Source organism: Columba livia, chromosome 3 (genome assembly GCF_036013475.1).
Source record: "Columba livia isolate bColLiv1 breed racing homer chromosome 3, bColLiv1.pat.W.v2, whole genome shotgun sequence".
In the NCBI taxonomy this organism is placed as follows: domain Eukaryota; kingdom Metazoa; phylum Chordata; class Aves; order Columbiformes; family Columbidae; genus Columba; species Columba livia.
Window position 1 is genome coordinate 121048392 of NC_088604.1, and position 17022 is coordinate 121065413.

The window sequence follows — 17022 nt, forward strand, 5'->3', positions numbered from 1 at the left end:
TTCCCTGTTCACGTCTACTTTGCAGTTTCTATGGGCTAGAGCCTTAACGGTGTGATACGGCACAGCCCTTTCGAAGCAAAGGCGGTGATTTACACACCCAGGTACCCAGAGGAGAAAAACCCAACAGGTCAAAGAAACCGAACCGCGTACTTCTCACAATCTGCCGCTTGGCAAAATAAGCCCAGTGTGGGCAGATCATAGCAGAGCAACACCCCAGATCCTGAGATCAGAGTAAACAACCAGAGCTGCAATACAACACGCACAATATTTCAGAGTACACAAGACTCATTGCCACAGGTGTGCAAGTCCTCGCTTCCGCCCTCAAACCAGACATACCCGTGATCTTTTTCCTGATTCTTGCTTTGTTTTTCTCCTGTAAAATCAGATAACACTCGCATGTCTTAAAGATGGATTGTGATGACAAAAATACATGAATAGCAGTGAGCTAATAAGCTAACAGAGGTAAAAAAGAACATTACGAGGACATAAACAGCTAGAGTTACTCAACCATATTAATCACCTGGGAAATTAAGCTTATTCACATCAATTCCCACAGTGTGCAGACACATCCAGCCAGGTATGTCAGGACACAAAGCAAATAGGAACAATCGCACCTTTCCCGCTGCGGGTTCTGAGCTGTCTGTGCGCCGCTGGGTGCGTTCAGAATTGCCATCCGCAGCATCCCTGCTTATCCCCCAGCGCACGGCGGGATAAATCCCTCCCCGAGTCACCTGAGGTTGTGCGGGTTTTCGTTTGGCTGGTTGTTTCAAACGTACAGAGCTTTTGACTTGTGAAAAACCAAGTACAACACCTTAGATGCTTCGAACTTTTGACTTCTGCCTTGTTAAAAACCAAGCACAGCACCTCAAAAACACAACCAGAAATGCTTTTCGCACGGGAAAACCAAGGTGGAACAGCACCAACACAATCCTACCTTAGAGACAGCACACCGTGTTCCTTACGCCGCTGACAAAACACATCTTCTGGTTCTCACCTTCAGCTTTGTGAGCCCAAGGGATTTTTAGGTGCGTAAAGCCAGCAGCACACACAGGTACCCCCTGAGCCCTGCAAGGAAATGGAAACCAAAGCCGCTTTACCTTATGCTTGACCGAAACGTGAGTTTCCTCACAGCACTGTGGGCTGGAGACCTGAGTGGAAAACGAGCTCCCAGCCACTGTCACCCACACCGGGGACAGGTCACCCCAGGCCGCCCCAATTCCACCTCACACAACTCTCCGCCCAGGCCTCGCCGCCATGCCCGCTCCTGAGGCGTCGAGGCCCGGCCTACGCCCCGGGAGCGGTGCTGGAAGGGCAGCCGGGCCTCCTGCCCACCCTCCCGGCGGCTCCCGGGGGTGTTTCCCCCCCTATCCCGGCCTTACCCGGAGCGGCCGCTCCCGCCTCAGCCGCGCAGCTCCCGCCTCAGCCGCGCAGCTCCCGCCTCAGCCGCGCAGCTCCCGCCTCAGCCGCGCAGCTCCCGCCTCAGCCGCGCAGCTCCCGCCCGGCCGCGGCCCCGGGCGGAACCACCGCTTCCCCCCGCCCCCCCCCTCCTCAGCGGAATGGTACGGCTCGCCTCGCAAGACCCCCGCTGCCCCAAAGCAACGTGGCCGCCTCGGCGTCACCGCATCACCCTCCTGCCTTTCGCAGCCATCTTGAGTGAGGGCAGGAGCCGGCAGCCATCTTGGACACTGCAAAAATGCCTCGAAATTCCTTAAAATTGCAGGCGAAGGGGAATTTTGCTTCATTGCTTGGATTGTTTTCTGCTGCGCTTTTTGAGTATTTTCTCTCAATAAACTGCAGCAGCTCCCCCTTTGGCCAGAAATACCACAGGGCGCCAGGCCTGGCGCTTGCCTGTACACGTGGACCAGCCCATCAAATACATAAATAAACAAACAAACCAACAAATTAACAACTTTTTGTAGCTCATGCTTGGTTGTTTCCACAAAACTGAAAAAAAAAAAAAAAATCCAAGCCAAAACAGTAGTTTTTTTTCCTCATTTGTTTAATCAGGTTAAATTGCTCCTGTTGCCAACGGGGTTTGTTCCCCACGTGCAATAAATCTCTGCAACTCATTTTCTGGACCAGTTTGCTACATCCGGCTCCTCAGCATCTCCCGGTGTAGATACCGGTGGATTGTTTCCAGTGTTAAGATAAAGCTTATGAGGAACTAATTCAAGAGTCTGAACTTTGCTGGGGTAAATCTGGGCTTAGAAGAAGCAGAAATGGGGTCTCGCATCTCCCAGAACTGCTGTTCCTCACCAGTGACCCCGTATCGCTGCCGTTTATCACAATAAATGGTTTTAAACACGTCGTTCTGGGGGCTGCCAAGTACTTTAAACACACCAATCTTGTTTCCGAGACGAATCACAGATAAATTCCTCTTTGGATGCTTTTTTTTTTGTTAAGTGCAGGTTTTAATCTTCAAATCGTAACGGCTTGTAAAAATCTTGGACGATGCTTGTAATTCCTCAGGGTGATGCAAAATAAATTCCTCCTTAAAAATATATATATATATCAGGAAGAGGCAGACATCACTGAAAGTTATTAGGCTATTTACCTTTTCCTACGCTTCTGCCACACAAATTTGAACCTGGATCCTATAATTATGGGGCTGCTGGCTGCCACATATTAGAAAACATTCACACAGTTCAGTGAAAACAAGACTACTGTAGGAAAGACAGAATAAAAATATTTAGAATAAAAATAGCTAGCGCAAACTCAACCGGCTCAGCCTCGCACAGGCAAATCCAGCCTGACAGAATTTGGTTTTCAACACCGATTATTTCGTTTGTATTCGGGGAAATGTTTCTATTGCCGACGCGCAGCTCGAGAAGCGGAGACAGCTAAAATGTCAGCGTAATATTCCCGTATCTCGGCGCGAGGGAACCGTGTTTGCTTTGACTTGATGGGAAACCGGCTCCGTTCAGCCCTCGCACCCACAGGAGGAGACGAATTTCCCCATTTCCCTCTTGGTTTTGTGTGGGTTGAGTGAAATTTTTGCAGGAGGAAGAGATAAAAACTCGATTACCCGGTGCTCGGGTGCATTTTGGGGGTGGATGTGACCCCTCAGAAGAAGCTGGAGCTGCACCTCCATCATCCCAATGAGTGTCCCGGTTGCTGCGGGGAGTGGAAAGGGAAGGACAGGTGACTTATTTGTGCTCTCGGAACCATTAATTCTCTCCTGCGGTTCCAACAGGAGGGATGAAACACTTGCAAGGTGGTGCAGACGTGTCCGAATCCCCTCGGGATGGGGAACACACCAAACCCATTTTACACCAGCATCCCCGCAAAAACATGTTCTGCCAAAACACAGAAAAGAACCGCAAAGAACTTCCTATGGAAATATAAGATACGGACCCCTTATTTAAGAGAACAGATGCACTGATTTATTTGGGATTACTCGAGCAGGACGGAACAGCGATAGGTAGCGCTGCCTCAGGAGAACATTCTGACGATGGGGTTTGTTGGTGGGAAATGCTGGTTTGTCAAATCTAAGCTTGGACTCTCAGGATCATCCTGATTCATTGTGTCTCCACACCCAATAAAGCCGGGGTACTCAGTCAATGAAGTGAGATGCCTAAAGTTAAGCGGCAAGAATATATCCCCTAAGTGTAGCTTTATTTTTCCAACAACTGAAAACTTGTTAAAAAACAGCTGTTGTATTCTATGAAGAGTATTGAAAGGTGCAAAGATTTTTCTTGTTGGCATATCAGACAGAGCCTGCTATCTACAGCCACCCGGGAATGCAGGTTTTATCAGAGCGGAGGCTTTGGGTGTTGATCTCGGTGACTGCAAACAGCAAAAGGGGCGAGCAGGGAAGCGTTTCTACCCACAAATGCAGCTTCTGCGGCTCTGAAACTTCAGAAATGTGCAGATAGATGCTTGCCCAAGGCCAGCCAGGACTGGCAAAGCGAGGGGTGGAAGCATAATCCCCAAACCCGGGGCTGATTGCTGTGCCGCATCTTCTCCGGCATCACATCCTTGGTGTTCGCCACGGTGGCTCTGCCCGGTTGTGTTGCAAATGTGCAAAGCTGGGGTACATTTTTAGAGGCCCCAAACCCATCCCTGGTGATGCAAGGCTCAAATCCCATCCCTGGGCGCTCTCCTTTCTTCGTGGCTCCGCCAGAGGAGGCTGCAGACTTTGCAAAGAGCAGCCAGGGCTGCAGCCCCTGTTCATCATCCCAGAGGTTTACATGCAGCTCCTCACCAACATAACCTCGCGTGGCGTTGCAGGATGCAGCGCAATGGGAATCAGAGACATCAGTAAGGAGCCTCGAGTGAAAAGGACAGAAAAAAGCCAATTTGAATAGTTTCTGTAGGATGAATGAATCCCCCATGCTGCTCGACCGGCCGGGACGCGGGGAGGAACCTGACCACGCGTCTGCAGAACCTTCCAGAAAGAAAAGGCTTCAAAATGTGCTGCTTTGGCTTGTTTTCCCCCAGGATTGGGGCTGATGAAAGCAAAGCCCATAGCATTGTCCCCAAAACGGAGACAGAGCTTTCAGCACAGCCTGGAAATGCAGAATTCCAGGCGAAATCCTCATGGAAAACAAACCACAGGCTCTGGGTCTGTGTGTCAGTGGTTAGCATCTAATCCTGCTCTGCATAACACACTTTGGCGTATCGTTTTGCTACAAATCAAACATACCATATATTAACATACTCCCCCTTACGCTGCTTATATGTTAAATCTCAAGGAGCGGGAGTTCCATACGTTCCAGCAAGAAAAATCCAAGATCTTGGGGTCACTTGAAAAACACACTGATAAAAGTTCTTCTGCATTCTTTTTTGCTTAAAGAGGAAATATTACAACGCTGAATAACAAATTAATTCTCAGTGAGGTGCAGTTTTGTTTCTCTTCCCCACGCCAGATGCTTTCCCTTCCATACCAAATCAATCCCCCTGCACAGCTCGTTTGTTACGTGCCGTTGTTTATTCTTACACATATTTAAGCTGTTGGCACATTGCAAACTTCTGTTTCCCCCCCTGTGCCTTCCAGAGAAGCAAAATATTTTACGTCAAAGCCCATATTCCAATAATTTGCTGAGTCTGGGGGTTTGGGGAAGACGATAACGATCTCGTTTCTCTGTCAAGAGGCTGGAAAAGCAGGTGGATGATGTTTGGTCTCTGGCTAACAGGCGCTGCTGATTTCTGCTTTATCCGCTTGGAAACTGCCTCCTGGTTAGTTACAGCCACTTCAATATTAAATACGCAATCAGCAGATTGGGGGGAAAAGAAAAAAAAAAGCCTATTTTTTAAATCTCCTCCAGAAGGCCAAATGGCTTGCTGAGGATCGCAGGGAATAAATTAATATCAGCACCTCGCTCCCAGCCAAAAGAAATAAAGCAAAAAACCCAAAGTTGTTCTTAATGGCAAGAAAGCAGCGATTTCTTGCCAGATTTGCAGTCCCGGCCTTTGCTAATGTTATCATCCTTTATTTTGAGCAAGACTTCTATGAAAATAGCTGTTGATTTGAGGAGGGTGATGCCAGACGAGCTCCACCTGATCCCGGCTGACAGCTGGCCAGAATGTTAAAGGAAAGGGGTCAATCCAAACACATTGGGTAGGGCTTTGTGTACAGGAGACAAAGGGCCACCTCCAAAAGAGGGACATCTCCGAAAAAGGGGGCGACACCTCCAAAAACAACAGACCCGTAGAAAGGCTCTGCCCCCTCCACATCATCTTAGAGAAGCCCCTTGAATTTTTAGACACCTGAATTAGCCCTCACATATATCATTTTTTAATATGTACACATCTCCTGTCTTCATGGTAATAATGTGAGTTATTTTGCCGCACAGTGATTATTTTCCTTAGCGACTGGCCCTCATCATGATCCCAGAATCCGAGTTACTTGGAGCAAAATGAGGATTGAGGTTTGGTCGCTGTCTCGGAGCGGTGGAACCCGCGTCCCAGACCTGGGTGTCTTCAGCCGCTTGTTCCCCGCAATGAGAAAATGCCTTTTATCCTCAGATTTGGCGCGGAGTCTCGGCCCGCGACGAGTAAACAGGCAAAATGCAGCTGCCCGGAGAAAACAAAACACCTGGCAAAATATTTTTGGACGTTTCGCCATTAGTCATCGTGTGTTTGCGAAGGGCCCAGCTGCACAGCGTTCCTGCAGGCAACAGGTTTTATCCATAACACCATTCCCCAGCGTGGACCTTGGGATAAAGATGCCCCTTTCCTGCATCAGCTGGGGAATGAACCACCACAAGAAGCACTTTGGATGGAGGTTTTCTTCCTCTGGCCAAAAATATGGGTTAAAATCAGCACAAGTAGCCACACGTGCAGCTCTGGGGTTTCACCCAAGAAGCCTGATAATGTATTAAATTTGATGTACAAATAAACACACAGATGGGGGAAGAAGAGACGACCCAAGAGGAGACACACCAGGAGAAGGAGTCGCTTAAACAATATCAGCTTTATGCTTCCTGCAGAGGTAATTATTAATTAATCCTCCTTTAACCACCAATATTTAGTCCCAGCAGAGTCATTGAAGACAGAAAACGAGGAGGGAAGTTTTGTGCTGGAAGGCAACAAATGGGCTGTTTGTGGACTCCTTGCAGGGAGTTTTGGTTCCCCCGAGCCCTCCTCACCCTCTCCAGTCCCCACGTTGCGATGGGAAAGAATTCACTATTTCACACATAGAACAACAGCAAAGAGGAGCAAAGGGAGTCAATGAGAAGGTTGTTCTGCTTGATGGGGTAAATCATGGAAGCCAAAATTAATCCACTTCTAAGGCAAAGGGCTTTATTAACCTCAGCAAAGGAAGAGGGGAAGAGTCACAGCGTTTTTCACCAATAATTTACTAGCTTTGTGTTTATTTTAAATAATAAATAAAAACATTTAACAACAACAGAGTGCCAGAAACACGCGAATGCAAGAGCTGTAGAAATGCCATAGAGGAGAAAGTTGGAACTCCTTTGGGCACAGTTTGAGTGAGTTTCCAAAGCTTTTCTTCGCCTTAATTAAAATCCCAGGACACCGATGGGCTTTCACATTCTTATTTTCTTTATTCTTGATAAGATTATAAACTGGTATTGCAGAGAAATAAGAAAACAACATTGCCGCAAACGTGCTCTTGCAGGAACTTCAAGGCCAACCCCAAATCCATCCAAAAACCTCATCTTGATTTGGTTTGATTTATTTCTAAAGTGCCTGCAGAAATGGGGCAAGTTCAGGGGCTTTTGGTTAGATACAACCAGGGGGGTGTTTTCTTTCTAACACTCCACGTTCCGGCCATGTCAGCAATAAAGTGTTTTGACATTAAGCAGTCATGTCACTTTATAAATACGTACTTTTAATTGCCACGTGGCCTTGGAGAGTGCAAACACCTCCTGGGCAGAAAGCTCTAAAAACCTGCGTAAATCACCTCGAATTACCAGTTCCTGAGAAGCTGGACAACGTAATGAAACCGCTGCACACACCAGTGCGTGCAAGGTGACAAAAGAAGCAGGTGACACCCTGTCCTGCAGCCCTGCTGCTCTTATGGCGGGAGCCTCTCCAAGCGCGTTAAGCAGCATGAACGTTTTTCATCCATCACACCAGAATATAATGAGGATTAATTAGGTCGCGGTGGCAAAGAGCTCATCAGCGCCAGGCACCTGCTGCTACCGTAATTATATTTATTACGGATGCGCCAAGGAATCTGATGGAGCGCTGTTTGCTCTCCCCAAAATCGGTCCCTGGGTGTGGAAGAAGCATCCTTCAAAAAGAAAAAAGGATTTACAGGCTGAAGCAAGGCACTCAAAGCCCATTTTCTTCCCTTTTTAAGTCTCTCTGGCCTGGCTCCGGACTTTCCTGCCGGGAGATGCGGCGGATGCTCAGCGTGACGTTCGGACCGTCCCAAGGGAAAGCAGAGCTCACGGAAAAGCCGACGAGCGCATCCCTGCGATGGCAGCTCCGCAAACAGCGCTTTCCTCTGCACACCTAGAGCCGAGAACGAGCGGGGAGGGCCAGGGTGGGGCTGTTGTTCCCATGGAAAATGTCAGCGCGTGGGAAGGAACATCCCGTCTTGGGTTCCGCACAGCGCAAAGCCATAACCTCACCCTTTTATTGAAAGCAGAGGGTGCAGCACCTGCTGGGCGTCTCGCTGGCAGGGATGGAGGCTTGGTACGCCGTGCGCTTGCCAAAAAGCTAAAAACTCGGGTTATTTTGCTGGGAAACACAAGCTGGAGCGATAAAACCAAGTGGCTGGGAGGTCTCTGCCCTCGGGAAGAGCCAAGCGGCTGTTCATCCCCAAACGCTGCCGGGCGCACTGGGGATGCGCTTTCCCCACCCCTGCATCCCGCTCAGCCAGCGCGGCTGGTCCAGCTCGGGGCTCCTGCAAACGTGGGCACCTTTCATCTCTGATGCACGTTGCTTTTTAATTATGCCGTAAATAATAGAAATATGTAATATTGCAGAAACTAAGTCTATATCCGAAGAAAGTTCTGAAGTTTGAGGAATACTTTCAGTGCATTCTGTGTAGCCACTTCTATAACTTCCTCAACTGGAATCCCTTTAATTTTGGCAATATACGCTGCAGTAATGTAAATGTTTTTTGGTTAATTTCTCATCTGTTTTGCTGGCCCCAGAGCAGGAGAGTCAGTTTTAAGCAAATATTTTCCACCGGTAACAACCTCACAAGTTTCTGCTTCTGTTCAGTCCTTTTAATGGAAGGAAGAATGGAGAAGCAGCATCCAGCTTTCACCCCATCCATCGCTACCGATGGCTTCCCATCAAATGCACGGAGCAACACCTTCATAGCACCTTATTCCTTTAAGACATTAATGGTTGGTCTTCCAGCTGAGCAGAAATGAACATTTAAAGGCACATCCAGTCTTCCTGATGTGCTTGATCAAGACTTGTCTTTGTCCTTCCTTCTGCTCATCTGTGCTGGCAGATCTGGGAGTGAAACCTCACCCAACTTCTCCGATGGCCACCAACTTGTCTGTGTAGAGTTCTGTAAGTGGTAAAGCAGAATCCAGATCCTTCAAAGTAACCTCTGGCCAAATCTCTTGAACCAGGTGGACTCCAAAGCCAAGCCTGGGAATTCCCTTCTCAGTGCAGTGGGGTGCAGCTCACCCATTTATTTTGGCAAGGCTGGAGTTTCCACCTCCAAACCACCCATCAAGCCCTTGCTGCAACCCCCCCATGTGCAGCAGCCACGTCCCCAGGGCCACATATTTTGGGGAACCGCGCTGCCTGCCCCAAAATCACAGCCAGAGCGTTAAGACATGAGCATCTGGGGCCTAATGCAACACTGGCACAAAACATGCTCTGCTTCCAAAGGGATCGCTCAGCGCTGCACACAGGGCTCTGCTCATCAGGGTTTCCCTGCTTTCTGCAATCCTTGCAAGCTGTCCCAGGTTTGGAACGTTTGCCAGAGCTGGAGTTCGTAGCACATCCTCGTTTTGCGATTTTTTTCCGTCCCCTTTGCCAGTTTAAAGTCATTTTCACAGATACCCCAAAATAACTTGGTTTTTTCCAGCGTTATCTTGGGTTCTCGTGTCATGAAGAGCCCGTGAGAGCAGCCCAAAGTGGAGCAGGTACCTGCTGCTCCCCGTTTTTGGGGGGCTGCTGCTGGCAGCATCATCTGTCTTCTCCTTAGATTGGGACTAATGAGGGATAAGCAACGAGGAGAAAGAACACAATTGGCTTTTTAATAAAAATGCTTGGCTCGCAGACACCAAGATGCTCCAATCTGCAGTTCGCCCCCCTGTTCTGGGGCCGGAGAAGACAGGAGCTCCTTGGACAGACAGACAAACCGCGTCCAACCCACCCGGCTCTGCTGATGTCAACCCAGAGCCTGTTGCCATGGCAACAGAGCCAGGACCACAACAGGGCTTTTTTTATTGTTATTTTCTTTTTGCTGGAGTGATCTCAGCAGCTCCCGGTTCATACCAGAGAGTCACTTCTCACTGGACCGGGGGAGCTTCTCCCCCTTTGGCACCCAGAGCCACCCGAGTTGCTTATGGGCTTCATGCACAGCCCCTCAAATTCCTCAATAAATGAGGAGCATCCCAGCCAGCCTGCCAGGAAGGGAAGGAGAGCAAATCCCAGCACAAACACATTAATCTAAGGGGGGAAAAAAAGCACCTTTTGAGGACCCAAATTCATGTGTCTTCAGTAAACAGCTGGAACACCTGGAGACAGATGCTGGGGGTGATGCACACGGATGGATCACAAACTCTCATTCCTCTTCTCCCCTTTACTGGGCTGTTTTACCCAGTGGATTCTCCACTTTTACAGCATTTTAATCAAGACCAACCGTCTATTTAAAGCGAGGTGAGAGCTCCAACGTGCATTATTCTCGCTGTAGAGCTGCTGGGTGGAATTTACAGCCCGAGTTAAGCGGGAGGTCAGTGCAGGACGCCGCGAACTCCCAGACACACGTACGAGCAAGATCGCATCCCAGATTAAATCACTGCACATCCAGAGATTTGTGGCTTTGGTACGTAGACCGGGGGGCTGCAAGAATCCACCCCCAAGAGCCAAAACGGCAATTTGACAAGGATAAATACAATCTTACATGACAGAACTCTCTTTGCTCAGAAGACATGCAGATTGTGTCATCAAAGGGTTATACTTCCAGCAGGCGAAATTTGTCATCGCTCAGAAGGGAATTAGTGGTTTGGACGGGGCTCTGATAGCGACTGCAGTGCTGGGGTGAGGCGGGATGTCACCGGGAACGCTGTGACACCATCACCCCACGCCTGGGCTGCCCGTTCACCACTAGAAATTATAAACAAACAGAGAAAGCTTGAGAAATAGGGCAGGGAAGAGCTCTGAGGGGAGAGGACGGCGCCAGCGCCGCGCGTTCCTGCAAGAACCAGCTGGATGCCGCGTTCCCACCCTTTCGAAAGTCGGGGAGACGTCACTCCTTTTAAATTGTACCAATATAGCAGTGCAATTAAAAGCCTGGCAAAGCCCATAGCGACTCACCCACCCGCTCTAACCGCAGCCTGGGTGCTGCAGTAGCGCCGTAATGAAATAATCCCGATCGCATCCATTTAGGAACCTGACTTTGTTTCTTTGCAAGATGAGAATGATATTCCCTTTTATTTATTTTATAAATTGCTTAATTTGCAGTGCACGAGCAGCGCTGTAAATCCGTCAGGAGGGGTTAACGGGAAGCCCAGCCTCGGCACAGCGCTTTTGCTTGGTCCCAAAGAGCATCTTAGGGGGGAAAGGAGAACTCAAAGGTTGTAATTTGGGGTAGTTGACTCGATGACAGCCCCAATCTTGGCAGAAGCCTTTGTAGAGTGTTAACAGCCAGGAAAGTGGTGCTGGCTCATTGGGAAGGGCTAAAGCTTTTAGGCGCGGATTCGCCGCGTTTTGCCGCAGCCACGGGCACACGTTTTTCCTTCTATCCCTCTGCCCGTCCAGTCTCTCACTCCCCAATCCTTTCCGTCCTGCAGAAAAGCAGCAGGGAGGGAATATTTCCCCTGTGAGCTCAGTGGAAAGATCAGGCTGGGACGTGCAGGTGTCCGGGGGCACAGATGGGATTTTTCCTTTGTGCACCCCCCCAAAAAAAAGGCGTTTGCAAACACTCCAGCCACATCCCATCCTCTGCCAGCCCCTCCATCCCCCCCAGCCCTTCTCCTTTCCCTGTAACAATGGCAGGATCCAGATGCTTATCTGCAGGATGGGATGCTTGCCTGTCACATCGTCCTTCGCCCAAATCCTGATGGATGCTCCGAAAGCACCCACGGGGAACCCCCGCGGATAACAAGAGATTAAAAAGCCCCAGAAAGCATCTACAGAGAGCCCCACAGACCAAAACAAGATAGAAAACTCAGAAATACTGCAGGAGAGGGAACATCTGAGACACTGACAAGATTTCTTATTCATCTCAACTGAATTATAAACATGGGGATTAGGTGGGGCGGCACTCATTTAACCAGCTGGGGGAAAGGGGAAAAGAGAAGAAGAAGGGGGGGGGAAAGAGAAGAAGAAGGGGGGGGGAAAGAGAAGAAGAAGGGGGGGGGGAAAGAGAAGAAGAAGGGGGGGGGAAAGAGAAGAAGAAGGGGGGGGGAAAGAGAAGAAGAAGGGGGGGGGAAAGAGAAGAAGAAGGGGGGGGGAAAGAGAAGAAGAAGGGGGGGGGAAAGAGAAGAAGAAGGGGGGGGGAAAGAGAAGAAGAAGGGGGGGGGAAAGAGAAGAAGAAGGGGGGGGGAAAGAGAAGAAGAAGGGGGGGGGAAAGAGAAGAAGAAGGGGGGGGGAAAGAGAAGAAGAAGGGGGGGGGAAAGAGAAGAAGAAGGGGGGGGGAAAGAGAAGAAGAAGGGGGGGGGAAAGAGAAGAAGAAGGGGGGGGGAAAGAGAAGAAGAAGGGGGGGGGAAGAGAAGAAGAAGGGGGGGGGAAGAGAAGAAGAAGTGGGGGGGAAAGAGAAGAAGAAGGGGGGGGGAAAGAGAAGAAGAAGGGGGGGGGAAAGAGAAGAAGAAGGGGGGGGGAAAGAGAAGAAGAAGGGGGGGGGAAAGAGAAGAAGAAGGGGGGGGGAAAGAGAAGAAGAAGGGGGGGGGAAAGAGAAGAAGAAGGGGGGGGGAAAGAGAAGAAGAAGGGGGGGGGAAAGAGAAGAAGAAGGGGGGGGGAAAGAGAAGAAGAAGGGGGGGGGAAAGAGAAGAAGAAGGGGGGGGGAAAGAGAAGAAGAAGGGGGGGGGAAAGAGAAGAAGAAGGGGGGGGGAAAGAGAAGAAGAAGGGGGGGGGAAAGAGAAGAAGAAGGGGGGGGGAAAGAGAAGAAGAAGGGGGGGGGAAAGAGAAGAAGAAGGGGGGGGGAAAGAGAAGAAGAAGGGGGGGGGAAAGAGAAGAAGAAGGGGGGGGAAAGAGAAGAAGAAGGGGGGGGAAAGAGAAGAAGAAGGGGGGGGGAAAGAGAAGAAGAAGGGGGGGGGAAGAGAAGAAGAAGGGGGGGGGAAGAGAAGAAGAAGGGGGGGGGAAGAGAAGAAGAAGGGGGGGGGAAGAGAAGAAGAAGGGGGGGGGAAGAGAAGAAGAAGGGGGGGGGAAGAGAAGAAGAAGGGGGGGGGAAGAGAAGAAGAAGGGGGGGGGAAAGAGAAGAAGAAGGGGGGGGGAAAGAGAAGAAGAAGGGGGGGGGAAAGAGAAGAAGAAGGGGGGGGGAAAGAGAAGAAGAAGGGGGGGGGAAAGAGAAGAAGAAGGGGGGGGGAAAGAGAAGAAGAAGGGGGGGGGAAAGAGAAGAAGAAGGGGGGGGGAAAGAGAAGAAGAAGGGGGGGGGAAAGAGAAGAAGAAGGGGGGGGGAAAGAGAAGAAGAAGGGGGGGGGAAAGAGAAGAAGAAGGGGGGGGGAAAGAGAAGAAGAAGGGGGGGGGAAAGAGAAGAAGAAGGGGGGGGGGAAAGAGAAGAAGAAGGGGGGGGGGAAAGAGAAGAAGAAGGGGGGGGGAAGAGAAGAAGAAGGGGGGGGGAAAGAGAAGAAGAAGGGGGGGGAAAGAGAAGAAGAAGGGGGGGGGAAGAGAAGAAGAAGGGGGGGGGAAAGAGAAGAAGAAGGGGGGGGGAAAGAGAAGAAGAAGGGGGGGGGAAAGAGAAGAAGAAGGGGGGGGGAAGAGAAGAAGAAGGGGGGGGGAAAGAGAAGAAGAAGGGGGGGGGAAAGAGAAGGAGAAGGGGGGGGGAAAGAGAAGGAGAAGGGGGGGGGAAAGAGAAGGAGAAGGGGGGGGGAAAGAGAAGGAGAAGGGGGGGGGAAAGAGAAGGAGAAGGGGGGGGGAAAGAGAAGGAGAAGGGGGGGGGAAAGAGAAGGAGAAGGGGGGGGAAGAGAAGGAGAAGGGGGGGGGAAGAGAAGGAGAAGGGGGGGGGAAAGAGAAGGAGAAGGGGGGGGGAAAGAGAAGGAGAAGGGGGGGGGAAAGAGAAGGAGAAGGGGGGGGGAAAGAGAAGGAGAAGGGGGGGGGAAAGAGAAGGAGAAGGGGGGGGGGAAAGAGAAGGAGAAGGGGGGGGGGAAAGAGAAGGAGAAGGGGGGGGGGAAAGAGAAGGAGAAGGGGGGGGGGAAGAGAAGGAGAAGGGGGGGGGAAGAGAAGGAGAAGGGGGGGGGAAGAGAAGGAGAAGGGGGGGGGAAGAGAAGGAGAAGGGGGGGGGGAAGAGAAGGAGAAGGGGGGGGGGAAGAGAAGGAGAAGGGGGGGGGGAAGAGAAGGAGAAGGGGGGGGGGAAGAGAAGGAGAAGGGGGGGGGGAAAGAGAAGGAGAAGGGGGGGGGGAAAGAGAAGGAGAAGGGGGGGGGAAAGAGAAGGAGAAGGGGGGGGGAAAGAGAAGGAGAAGGGGGGGGGAAAGAGAAGGAGAAGGGGGGGGGAAAGAGAAGGAGAAGGGGGGGGGAAAGAGAAGGAGAAGGGGGGGGGGAAAGAGAAGGAGAAGGGGGGGGGGAAAGAGAAGGAGAAGGGGGGGGGGAAAGAGAAGGAGAAGGGGGGGGGGAAAGAGAAGGAGAAGGGGGGGGGAAAGAGAAGGAGAAGGGGGGGGGAAAGAGAAGGAGAAGGGGGGGGGAAAGAGAAGGAGAAGGGGGGGGAAAGAGAAGGAGAAGGGGGGGGAAAGAGAAGGAGAAGGGGGGGGAAAGAGAAGGAGAAGGGGGGGGAAAGAGAAGGAGAAGGGGGGGGAAAGAGAAGGAGAAGGGGGGGGAAAGAGAAGGAGAAGGGGGGGGGGAAAGAGAAGGAGAAGGGGGGGGAAGAGAGGAGAAGGGGGGAAGAGAAGGAGAGGGGGGGGAAAGAGAAGGAGAAGGGGGGGGAAAGAGAAGGAGAAGGGGGGGGAAAGAGGAGAAGGGGGGGGGAAAGAGAAGGAGAAGGGGGGGGAATGTGAAGGGGGGGAAGGAGGGAAGGGGGGGGAAGAGAAGGAGAAGGGGGGGGGAAAGAGAAGGAGAAGGGGGGGGAAGAGAAGGAGGGGGGGGGAAGAGATGGAGAAGGGGGGGGAAGGAGTTGGTGTTGGGGGGGGTTTGTGTTGGGGAAGGGGGGGGAAGAGAAGGAGATGGGGGGGGGATGAGAAGGAGAAGGGGGGGGGAAGAGAGGAGAAGGGGGGGGGAAAGAGAAGGAGAAGGGGGGGGGAGAAGGGGGGTTGTTGGAGATGGGGGGTTGTTGGGTGGGGGGTTGTGTTGGAGTTGGGGGGGGAAGTGAAGGAGAAGGGGGGGGAAAGAGAAGGAGAAGGGGGGGGAAAGTGAAGGAAGGGGGGGAAGAGAGGGTTGGGGGGGAAAGAGAAGGAGAAGGGGGGGAAGAGAGGAGAAGGGGGGATTGAGAAGGAGAAGGGGGGGGGAAGAGAAGGAGAAGGGGGGGGAAAGAGAAGGAGAAGGGGGGGGAAAGAGAAGGAGAAGGGGGGGGAAGAGAAGGAGAAGGGGGGGGAAAGAGAAGGAGAAGGGGGGGGAAAGAGAAGGAGAAGGGGGGGGAAAGAGAAGGAGAAGGGGGGGGAAAGAGAAGGAAGGGGGGGGAAAGAGAAGGAGAAGGGGGGGAAGAGAAGGAGAAGGGGGGGGAGAGAAGGAGAAGGGGGGGGAAAGAGAAGGAGAAGGGGGGGGAAAGAGAAGGAGAAGGGGGGGGAAAGAGAAGGAGAAGGGGGGGGAAAGAGAAGGAGAAGGGGGGGGAAAGAGAAGGAGAAGGGGGGGAAAGAGAAGGAGAAGGGGGGAAATCCCCAAGCGCTCTCAACCCGTGCCTGGGTTTGGGCTTTTTACCCATTTCCCCACATTTGCTGTGAGCAGCGCCCCTGTACTCGTTTAACCCTGACGTGCTCTGACAGCGGGGACCACAGCTAATTACTCCTTGTTTTACCCGGCTAATTAACACTGCAGATGGGGTCGTTACCCATGACCGGAATGATTTAGTGACATTTTTCGGTGCCACCTCCAGCATCTGGAGGTCCTCCCCCTGCCAGAGCCACCATGTGGTCCCTAACCTAACTGTGGCTTGGGAACTGGTTTAAGCAAACCCGGCTTGTTAGTTCTGCACTTAGGACGAGCCCAGCCTCTTCCAGCAGCTCAGAGCCCCCCCGGGGTCAGGATTTGGGCTTAATCACGCACAAATTAGCACCGATGCTGAGCAAAGGGTGTCTTGTCCTGGCATCCACCCAGCGGCACTTCGAATGGGTGGGATTTGCTTCTGCTCCGAGTCAAAGCAACAAAACAAAACCTTGCTTGACCTTTTCCTGGCAATTTTAAAGCTGTATACTTATTTTTTCCCCTCCTCCCATTGGGATCCTCTATAGATCCCACCGGGTCACAGCAGCTCTCCCAAGCTGTATGACTCAAAGCGTCACTTCTGTAATTAATCCAGCACTCAAAATGATGCAGGATGCAGCACTTGGCAGCGTTGTATTAACAGTCGTAGAATCCTGCAATCCTTTGGGTCGGAAAAGACCTGGAAAGGTCTTTTCCGACCCAAAGGATTGCAGGATTCTATGATTAATGCTCCGATCCCGCTCTCATTAGCCATCCCAGGCTAACCCCAAACTATAAAAAACCCAGCTTACATGGGCAGGGCTTATCTTTGGCTTCCCCTCGTCTCTCTGTTTATATACGATTATATTATGAGGTTATATTATAATAATGTCGGCTGAAGATAACGGGCTTGTTTATACTGGATTTGGGTGGCTTGGATGATGGTTATATTATAATAATGTCGGCTGAAGATAACGGGCTTGTTTATACTGGATTTGGGTGGCTTGGATGATGTTGGCAATAAAGCTGCACCAACGCTTCCCACTCCCCACATCCCGAATTCCTGCAAAAACCTGGAGCCGCTTATTGCAAAGAGACAAAACGTGACGCTTGACCGAAATGCGGGGACACGGTCTCTAAAATACAAGGTCCCAAAAAGGCCAAAATAAGGGGAAAGAAAGGAAAGAAACTGGAATTAAACCCCAGCGTGGAAGTGATGCTGAGAGCCAGCATCCACACTCACGGTGAGGAAGCGGGTCGGGATAATCTTTCTTTCAGCTATAAACATCTAATTTCTTTTGTCTTGGAGTGACAAACTTCACTAGCAGAAAGGAAAACGGGCTTTTTAACGTTCATTTCTTCTTTCTCTTGGTGTTGCTCTCACTGCACCCTCATTCCTGGGGAGAATGAGGCACCTGCCCCTCCTCATCCTCC

At 51.3% G+C, this 17022-nt stretch overlaps 1 protein-coding gene and 1 pseudogene across 4 annotated transcripts in view; both read right to left on the minus strand.

Annotated features, from left to right (window-relative positions):
* LOC102092436 (GDNF-inducible zinc finger protein 1) overlaps positions 1 to 17022 on the minus strand; it is a 46027-nt gene that overhangs the window by 8676 nt on the left and 20329 nt on the right. Inside the window, exon 1 of one of the 4 annotated variants that reach the window (XM_013370686.3) lies at positions 935 to 1065. The exons of the other annotated variants lie outside the window; for them this stretch is intronic. The gene's annotated coding sequence lies outside the window, so the exon portion shown is untranslated. Of the gene's footprint in view, positions 1 to 934; positions 1066 to 17022 lie in introns of those variants that run through there. 4 annotated transcript variants of the gene reach the window in all.
* Positions 929 to 15740, minus strand: LOC110355190 (putative deoxyribonuclease TATDN3; annotated as a pseudogene).